General features: G+C 36.2%; 1 non-coding gene across 1 annotated transcript; it reads right to left on the bottom strand.

Moving 5' to 3' along the window:
• Window positions 1-1,033: 1,033 nt before the first annotated feature.
• TRNAS-UGA (transfer RNA serine (anticodon UGA)) lies at window positions 1,034-1,106 on the bottom strand. Its single transcript has one exon. It is a non-coding gene; the product is annotated as a tRNA-Ser (tRNA).
• Window positions 1,107-9,708: the final 8,602 nt, after the last annotated feature.

Raw genomic sequence — 9,708 nt, 5'->3', positions numbered from 1 at the left:
TTATAAACTTTCATTTAAAACTCATAAAATAATTAATGAATTAAAAGAAGAAAAATGAAAAATTTCCCTTCTGTTTAAATTTATGCTACAGCATATTTTAAAATCATTCGAGAAAATTGAATAATTAAAATTTTATAATCATTCTTGTTTTAAAATTCAAAATGTTATGGCAAATACGTTTTTAAATGTTGAAATCTTAAAGTCAATGGATATCAAATTACCAAGACAAACGAGCGATTTCAAAATGGTTGATTCTGAAGTAGAGATAAATGATATTCAGGCTCAGTAGCTGTAGGAATTTTGAGCACAAGTAATAAATGATGCCGTTGTTAATTATACGTTTGTAAACGCTAAATTTTGAGATTTTTAAAAGCCACAGAAAACAGTGCACACACACGAAAGAATATGAAGAAACGAAATTGTTCAATAATATAAATTTCTAATTTTGTTGGGCAAACCAGCGGCCGAGCGGTAAAGTCGCTGAACACTGGTAGTTCGGTCCGAGGCTAGAATCCCGCGAACGGGCGGGCTGCATGGGCGTTTTCATGGCTTTCCCCATGTGTAAAGTGTATACGAGTAAGTTTTCCTTAGAAAGTCCTCCACGAAGGCATCCCTTCCTTTAGGCAGATAGCTCTCGAGACCTTGCCATACTTAAATGCACACACACTTATTTTGTTTTCCCATTTTTTACAACTAAGTAACCTTAGACTCCCTTTTTTACTTCCTTTTCTAGAGACTATTAGGTTATTTCGGAGTAGAAGTGATGAAAAATGAGCAATACCTTCGCCGGTATTCGAACTACGGACCTCTCGAATGCGCGTCGAGCGTGCTGACCACTACACCACGAAGGCATGCTAAGAAGGCGGGAGAAATACCTTGCATACTCCCCCTTTTAAAGAGCGACTGGGGATTAGGGGACCCAATCGCTAAATCCTAGAGGCGCAGAATCATCATCCACCGCCATTTTTAGTTCGGGCGCCACCATAGAAACATTAGATATTTTTTTTAACAAGGAGATATGAAAAATGAACAATGCCTTCGCCTGGACTCGAACCACGGACCTCTCAAATTCACGTCGAGAATGCTGACCACTACATTACGAAGGCATGCTAAGAAGGCATAGAGAAATATCTTATACCTTGTATGAAGTAAATGAAGAATTGTAATAGCCAAAACTTTCGTGCAACATATTTCAAAGGAAATATCCAATATGGCCGCTCTATAAACCATTTAGAAAATATTTTTTGCGGACATTTGTACATACAGACAAAATAAAGGACTATGGATTGTAAAACGGACTTAAAATGGATTCAGAAAAGATTTTTTCAGGACGTCTGTAGGTACGTATGTATGTATGTATCTCGCATAAATCAAATTTGATTGGCCGTGGAACGTTGAAATTTCGTATATAGGACTGCTATAACATATAGTTGTGCACCTCCCTTTTTGCTTGCAATCGGCGGCACACCCACTCTATTATTCCGTTGAATGAACTCATTTTCTTTATTCTTATATGTTGGTAAATTTTGCTTTTTTTTATGATTGAATTATGTTGTTCTTAGCTTCCGGTGAAGGCTTTTGTGTCTTTAGTCAATCTGCATGCAATAGTTGTAGAATTATCAAGAATTTAAAAATTGTTTAAATGCGACTAAGCCTAATTTTGTTTTACAATAACAACCATATTTGTTTATATTTGAAATTTAGCAGAACAGTGATATAACATATATAGACATATATATATATATATCCACCCTCTTACCCGACTCGGTGAGCTTTGTTTTTCATTCTTACATGTTGGTAAATTGCGCATTTTTTGCTTTAAAAGTGGTTTAATTATGTTATTCTTATATCACGATTAAGAGTTTTATGCCTTTTGTGAATCTGCTTGCAATATATGTAGAATTATGAACAGTTTAACAGTTAAAGTGGTGCTAGGCCTAACGAGACCCTCATTTGTTTACATTTGAAACTTTATAGAATAGTGAATTAAGTCAGTTGGAACACCAACTTCTCTTTTTGAGCAGTGGATCCGAAAGTTAATTTCGAATTCTTGGTTTTGCGTAGAAACTCTAATTTTAACCGTAAAACTATTTGTAACTCCTTTTAACTATATTTGGTGTTTTATGATTTTCTTTATTTTACACTTTTTAATGGAGATGTCTTCAGTTTGTATGTATTTTTGCTTTGCCGTAAAGTGAGATTGAATAAAAAATATATCTATAGTGAAATTCGACGAAATAAGTTTAAATGAAATGCAGCCAAAACATGTGTATAATTTAATAGGGAGTGCAACAGAGTCGTGGTGTCTACATCAGATACTTAAATGTTACAGAGACACAATCGGTGAATTTTTACACTAAGGGTTTTAATAAATACTAATTGTTACTAAAGGTTTGAATAAATGATAATTAAATACTCTTCCACATAAATTAATTTCATTTAGAGTAGTAGAAGGTTCTTAATTACCTTCTAAGTTTCCACAGTTTAATAATGTATCGTGCTAATTTTAATTTTAAATTGGCTGACGAATCAAGAGAGAAATCTTGGATTTTCGCTTCTCACCTCGTCGCAAAACAAAAATACGTAAAAACTGAAAATGTCTTCATTAAAAATTGTAAAATACAAGAAAATATAAACCTTAACCAGAACAGAAAAAAAAAAAAAAAAAAAAAAAAAACATAATGCAATCACTTTTAAAGCGAAAAATGTACAATTTATTAATATATAAGAATAAAAGCTAAGCTCACCGAGCCATGTAACAGAGCGAGATGCATATAAATATGCGATTGGCGCAGCCGATTTCAAAGAAAAGAAAAAGGGGGAAGTGCACAACTCTATGTTACAGTAGTCATACAAATTTTCAACTTTCTTTGGCTACTCGTTCTTGAGTTTTGCAAGATACATACTTACGTCTGTACGTACGTGCGTACAGACGTGAAAGAAAAGTCACTTCAGAGTCAATTTTACATCCATTTTATAATTCGTTTTGGCGAAAAAAAAGCTCTTTATTCTGCCCGTACTTAAAGGTGTCACGCAAAAGCATCGTTCAGATGGTTTCGAGAGTGGTTGAAATGGATATTTTCTTTTCAATATAATACCCTAAGTTTTTCGCTATAACAATATTTCCTTTGCTTCGTACAAGGAATAAAAAATAAAAATTTAATTTTATATATTCACTTTTAATTTAATCCCACATAATCCACTGACGAGAAAAAAAAAAGCAAATGAGATTTTCTATCTATTCTAAAATGAATTACTATTTGCCCTTGCATTATTTCCCCCCATTTACTATTCTTTCTTTCTTTTTACTTCCTTGTACGAAGTAAAAAGGAAGTATTGTAATCGCGAAAAGTTTCAGGCAACATATTTCAACGAAAATATCCCATTTTGACCTCTTTCAAATGCAATTTAACGATTTATTTCCGTGATATCTGTATGTAAGGACAGAATAAAACACTCTTTTACTCCAAAAAAATTATAAAACTGCTTTAAAATGAATTCTGAAGAGAATTTTTCGTGGCGTCTGTACGAACGTATGTACGTACGTACGTATTTCGCATAACTCAACAACGAGTAGCCTCAGAACGTTTAAATTTTGTATATAGGACTACTATAACATGTAGATGTGCACCTCGCATTTTGGTTGCAATCGGCCGCACCAAACATATATAAATATATTTATATATATATATATCCACTCTGTTACCCGGCTCAGTGATCTCAGTTTCTTTACTCTTATATATTTGTAAATTCTACATTTTTTGCTTTAAAAAAGATTAAATTATATTGTTTTTATCTTCCGGTTAAGGTTTTTATGCCTTTAGTAAATCTGTGTGCAATATTTTTAGAATTATCAGCAATTTTAAAGTCGTTTAATTGCCGCTAAGCCTGTTTTTAATGGCGGCCATTGATGTTTACATTTGAAACAGGAGACTAGTGGATTTGTTGCCAATCTAGAGAAACTTAGCTTCGCAACAAAGATAACGCATTCCTTTATTATTGCCAATTAAAGCATGCTTAATTCTTTCTGGAATTTTTTCGAGGAAATAAGCGTTTGAGATTTACTTCGTAATTTTTAATATAGATATTTTGAGTTTTTATGTATTTTTGCCTTCTCGCGAAGTGAGAACTGAATTAATTAAAGGAGAAATACTCAATCGTCTGTGAAAAACTGTTTCTTTTTTGTTTTATTTGCTTAATTTCTTTTATACATAGTTCTAGCTTTGTTATAGTATTTGAATAGAACATGTGGCAACGATTAGATAATTCTTTAAATGATATACATTTTGTGCATTCTGAGTTATAATATGAATGAAATGAAATATAATACTGTTAAGTAAACCTAGAGTGTTTTTATGGTAAAACAGAGTGTTTTTATGGTAAACAAAGTGAATTTTAAAGAATGCATTTATTCTATCGTGGTTTATGCGCTGTCGGCGAAGTAGGTGTAATTCAATCTAATAAGTTTTAATGAAATGCAAGAAAAAATGCGTGTAATTTAATATTCCGTACAAGGAAGTCATGTGGTGTACACATCAGATTTTTTATTTTGAAATAAAGCTATTTCAAGTTCATAAAAATTTAGCTTTCGTTTTTCTTTGTTATTATTTATAACTAAATTTTACTTTAATTATCGCTCAATTGCTGTCGCAACATTTATGTTTTAAATACCGTTTATTAATTTCTATCTCCTCATTAAAATGGACTTAAGGAAACTTTTTATAGGTGTGGGAGGAAGGAAATCTTGCGTAAAAGAAATTTATTCTTCATAAGTTTAATTTTTGATAATCCTTTGCTTATTAACTAATTTACATTTTGAAATAAAGGAAATGTTATTCTTGTTATCCCAGTGTCTTTCTTAATTTTTAGGTACAGTAGAACTCGAGTTATCCGAATCAATTGGGACCGGACCTTATTCGGATAATAAAAAAATTCGGATAATTGGATTTTTTCCTAAGAAAGGGTCTACATACGCTTTACTTAATGTATGTACCGTATGTTGAAAACGGGAGGAAAAAACTATTTTTAAAGAAAACGAGGTTTTAGTTAATTAAAATGAAAAGATAACACGTTTGCGTACATGTTATATAGGGCACTTAAACGGCATATATACACTGACTACCAATAAGTATTTGGACACCTATGCAAATGACGATATCTGCGGTCCTAAGGTACGTCACGGACTCCGCCGGTATATATCGGGTAGGAAACAGCATCGGCTTTAGTCGCATGCAAGATGCCTCGCAGTTCGGAGCTCTCTGATTTCGAGAAAGGTATAATTATCGGGTATCACAAATGTGGCCGATCCTTAAGGGACATATCTAACGATCTGAAGTACCCAAAATCGACAGTGGCCAATGTGATTAAGAAGTGGAAGGTGAGCGGTGATTGTCGGAATGTGTCCCGAGTCCGCAGGCCAACGAAACTGGGAGATAGAGACCGACGAGTGCTGCCCAGAGAAATTCGGAAGAAACGCAGCCAACCAATGGCCCTCATTCGCGAGGAGTTTCAACAGGCATCCGGGAGTATTGGTTCAATGAATACCATCCGTAAGGAAGCACATCTGCTTGGTTTTCATGGTCGTGCTGCTGCCCATAAGCCTTTGATCACAAAGTCCAACCGCGCTGCTCGGTTAATGTGGTGCAAAGCACATCGAAATCGGACCGTAGATCAGTGGAAACGGGTTCTTTGGAGTGAAGAATCAAGGTTCACCCTTTACCGTTCGGATGGCAGGGTCTGGCGTCTACCTGGAGAACGTCTCCTGCCAGAATGCATTGTGCCAACAGTCAAGATCGGCGGAGGTGGAATTATAGTCTGGGGGTGTTTCTCCTGGTATGGGCTGGGACCTTTGGTCCCCATTCATGGTAAGCTCAACTCCGATGCCTACTGCACTATTTTGGATGACAATGTGCTTCTAACGTAGTGGCAGTTTTACGGGTTGGACCCCTGTTACTTTCACGACGACAATGCTAATTGTCATGTTTCGACGTTAACCAAGGCTTGGTATGATGCCAATGGAGTTCATCGAATGGACTGGCCTGCCCAGAGTCCAGACCTGAACCCTATCGAGAACCTCTGGAACGAGCTGCATCGCCGAATTCAGGGGTGCACTACCAGTGCAAAATCAGTGAAGGAACTTCTATGTCTTCTCCAAGCCGAGTGGAAGAAAATACCACTAGCTGTCACACAAAGACTTGTGGAAAATATGCCCCGGAGGGTCCATGCTGTAATTACCTCTCGTGGAGGCTCTACCAACTATTGATTTTGAATAAAGTTAGTTTTTCTTTTCCATCACAGGTGTCCAAATACTTATTGGTAGTCAGTGTAGTACTTACAAGTACTGAAAGTCATTGCTTGCTGAACATCTCGGTCAAAGTAAGCTGTCTGATGGACACCGTGCCTGCACTTAAAGTTTCTTAGCTAGCCTTTACTTGCTTTAACGGATGAACAACCAAACTTCTGAGCTAAGATCTTAGCTTTTTCACAAAGACTAGGACCCAAAATTGGGTTTCCCATAGAATGTTGCTGCAAAAACCACTTGAAACTGACATCTTCTAATTTTTTTTTTTTTTTTTGTTGCTGCATTGATTTGCTTAAAGGACTTCCATCTTCCTTTTTAAGCATTGTTACGTATACAGTATACTTTGTGCATTATATAAAAGATGAGGGCACAACTAGGTATTATAGCAGTCCCATATACAAAATTTCAGCCTTCTACGGCTGTTCGGTTTTGAGTTATACGGAATGCATACGTAAGTACGTACGTACAGATGTCACGGAAAAAAAATCTCTTTAGAATCCATTTTAAAATCCGTTTTGGAAAAACGAGTCGCATATTCTGTCAGCATGTACACAAGTGTGGAGAAAAGAATAGTCGAAATAGATTCGAGATGGTCAAAGTGGATATTTCCGTTGAAATATGATATAAAAAATTTTCGCCATTACAATACTTCGTGGAAGTCGAGAGAAGAAAAAAATACGTGAAAAAAATGGGGTAATTAGTATATATATATATTAGGTAGTTTAAAATTTCTATTCCTTTTTTTCCGCAAAAATTTTACAACCTCCAGTACATAAAGCCTTTTAAATATTTATACTGTTTGAAAGGAGTATTAATATTCAAACATGTACACAAAAACTATGAGTCCGAATTGAAACATATTAGTTACTAACTAAAAAAAATAATTTTATCATTTAGTATTATTATATTTATTATTTAAACCAACAACTTTTCTTCTGCTTTTTTTAAATTTCTGTGTATGAACACAAAATGGATTTCATTTTTCCCCCATACTTTTCATTCTAGATGCGAATAAATGTTAAAGACGCCGTTAAAGGCGTCTTTTAGTTTTTTAAACGTTACGTTACGTCACGCTAAGCTAACGTGAATCCTCTAGCCTCGGAAAGTATTGCCGTTACTTAATACATTAAGTTTACAATTTATTTTTTTTTATGCATCAAGATAATTTGTTTTTCTTTGGCCACGCATTTAGGCTTTTCTCAGAGGGTTACCTTTCGGTAGAACGTAACATATTTGATTTATATTTCGAATTTATTGTTCAGATATAGATTAGCAAACTGGGAGATTTAAGAAGAATAATTTAAATGCATACCTGAATAATTTGGCTATTTTTCTTTTATGTTTTAACAGTATATCTGTTGTTGTTGTTGTCTTGTCCATATTCCATGGAACAATGGTTGAAAGAGCCTCCTCCGAAGAGAGGCTGGACTTCTATTTCCCACCTCAAAATTTGAGGGAGAGCACTCCGGGGGAACGGGTTCTCCCCTTCCACCAATCCACACGAGAGGACTTTCGGCTCGCTGCGTATTTGGACTGCCGCCATGCCGTACCGACACAATACATTTACAAACATCCATGTCTTACCCGGGATTCGAACCCGGGAACCGGAATTCGGTACCGTAGTAGGCTCCACTAACCACTCTGTCACTTGCTTCCAATATGGTACAAGACAGTAGTGGAAAGAATCATTCTGTATGCCGCTGCTATTTGGGGAACTAACATCTCTTCCCAAATGAAACGTTCACTACTCTCTATACAGCGACACCAGCTTCTTCTGATTTGCAAGGCTTATCGTACCACGTCCACGGTAGCCTTACAAATTATCGCAGGCACGCCGCCTCTGGACTTGTTAATTGAACGAGAGGCTGCAGTGGTTAACGTAAGCAGACTACAACACACCATTAGTCTCCGGGGACAGATTAATATCCATACTGATTATGAGCAATCACATACCGCAAGCTCCCTGCCACCCTGCTAAAAATAACCTTGTGGACACTATCTACTTTAATAGAACACAGGACTCGGGATTTGCAAATGGTGTTTTCACTGATGGCTCTAAAACTTCAGGGGGCACGGGAAGCGGATTCTGTATACTTTCTGGAGGAGCTTTAACATATGAGTGGAAAAGAAAGCTCGCTTCTGAAAACTCTGTCTTTCAGGCGGAGCTCATAGCAATCAGAGCAGATTTTCTCCACCTGAAGAGTAATCCCACAGTGTCCAATATCATCTACACAGATTCAACCTCAAGCCTCGCTGCGATAGCGGGAATTCGTTCTCGCAGTCCTATCGTCAGCAGCATTAGAGACATTCTAACAGACATGCCTGCTTCGCAAAGACCCTCACTCATCTGGGTGCCCGCTCATACGGGAATAGAAGGAAATGAGAGAGCAGATGTTGTCGCGAAGGAAGCAGCGGATTCATCCACTTTGCGAGAAGTCCCGACCCTTAGGCCAGTCTTGGACCTAAAGAGTCGGACATTCCATCAGCTCCTAAGAATATAGGAAGAACGTTGGGATCAAGCCTCCACAGGGAGGCGTGTTTACAATCTCATTCCCAAGGTTAAGACAACAATCCAAACTAATAGCAATTACATGACGTATTTCCTCACTGGTCATGGGCCCTTTCCTTCATACCTCTGCCGCTTTGGCTTGAGAGAGAATGGTAACTGTGAATGTGGGGAGGAGGGTCATCCAGATCAATTTGTGTTCTCCTGCCCACACACAGCACTTAACAGCTTCAAGCAACCAGGAGCCAGATTCTGGCCAAATTGGTTCCAGAATCTACAAAGTAACAGAGTTGCCCAGCAGAAACTGAAAACAATAATTGACTACTGTACTAGCAATTACTCTTCTGACACTGGAAGATAGTAGTCATAAAAGTCTATATAAGCTAGTTCAATATGTCAGCAACAGAGTATGTGATATGTATGTTCAATATGTAATTTTGTATTTATGCTGTGCTAGGTTCTCATACATAAAGTTCGTACTGTATCTGTACATGTTTATATCTTTTATTTATGGTACCTAATTTATATTAAGGATCACGCGTACCTCAATGGCATGCTTTTGGTAAACTTTAACTATCATGATAACGTATATGTTATAGATGTATATATCAATATGAGTGAGAGTATGTATACTTTTATTTGTTTCGGAATATCTATGTATGTAAGTGTGTATATATCTGTATATGAGTTTGAATTTATATGTATATACATATATATTGATCGTACTCTTCTTCAAGTACCTTGTATGCACATGTATATATGGGTTGGAGGGAAAGTTCTGTCGTATTTTAAAGAAAATATTTGACTTCATCTATAAAAATATGTGTTTAATATTAATCAATTATATATGGCCCGTTATTTGTTACAACCTGTTGCCATCTTCCAGGTAACCTGTAAATTC

The sequence above is a fragment of the Stegodyphus dumicola genome, chromosome 6 (assembly GCF_044657685.1).
Source record: "Stegodyphus dumicola isolate Sdum_Otavi_A_Nest chromosome 6, ASM4465768v1".
Classification (NCBI taxonomy): Eukaryota; Metazoa; Arthropoda; class Arachnida; order Araneae; family Eresidae; genus Stegodyphus; species Stegodyphus dumicola.
This window is presented reverse-complemented; position numbering and strand designations above follow the sequence as displayed.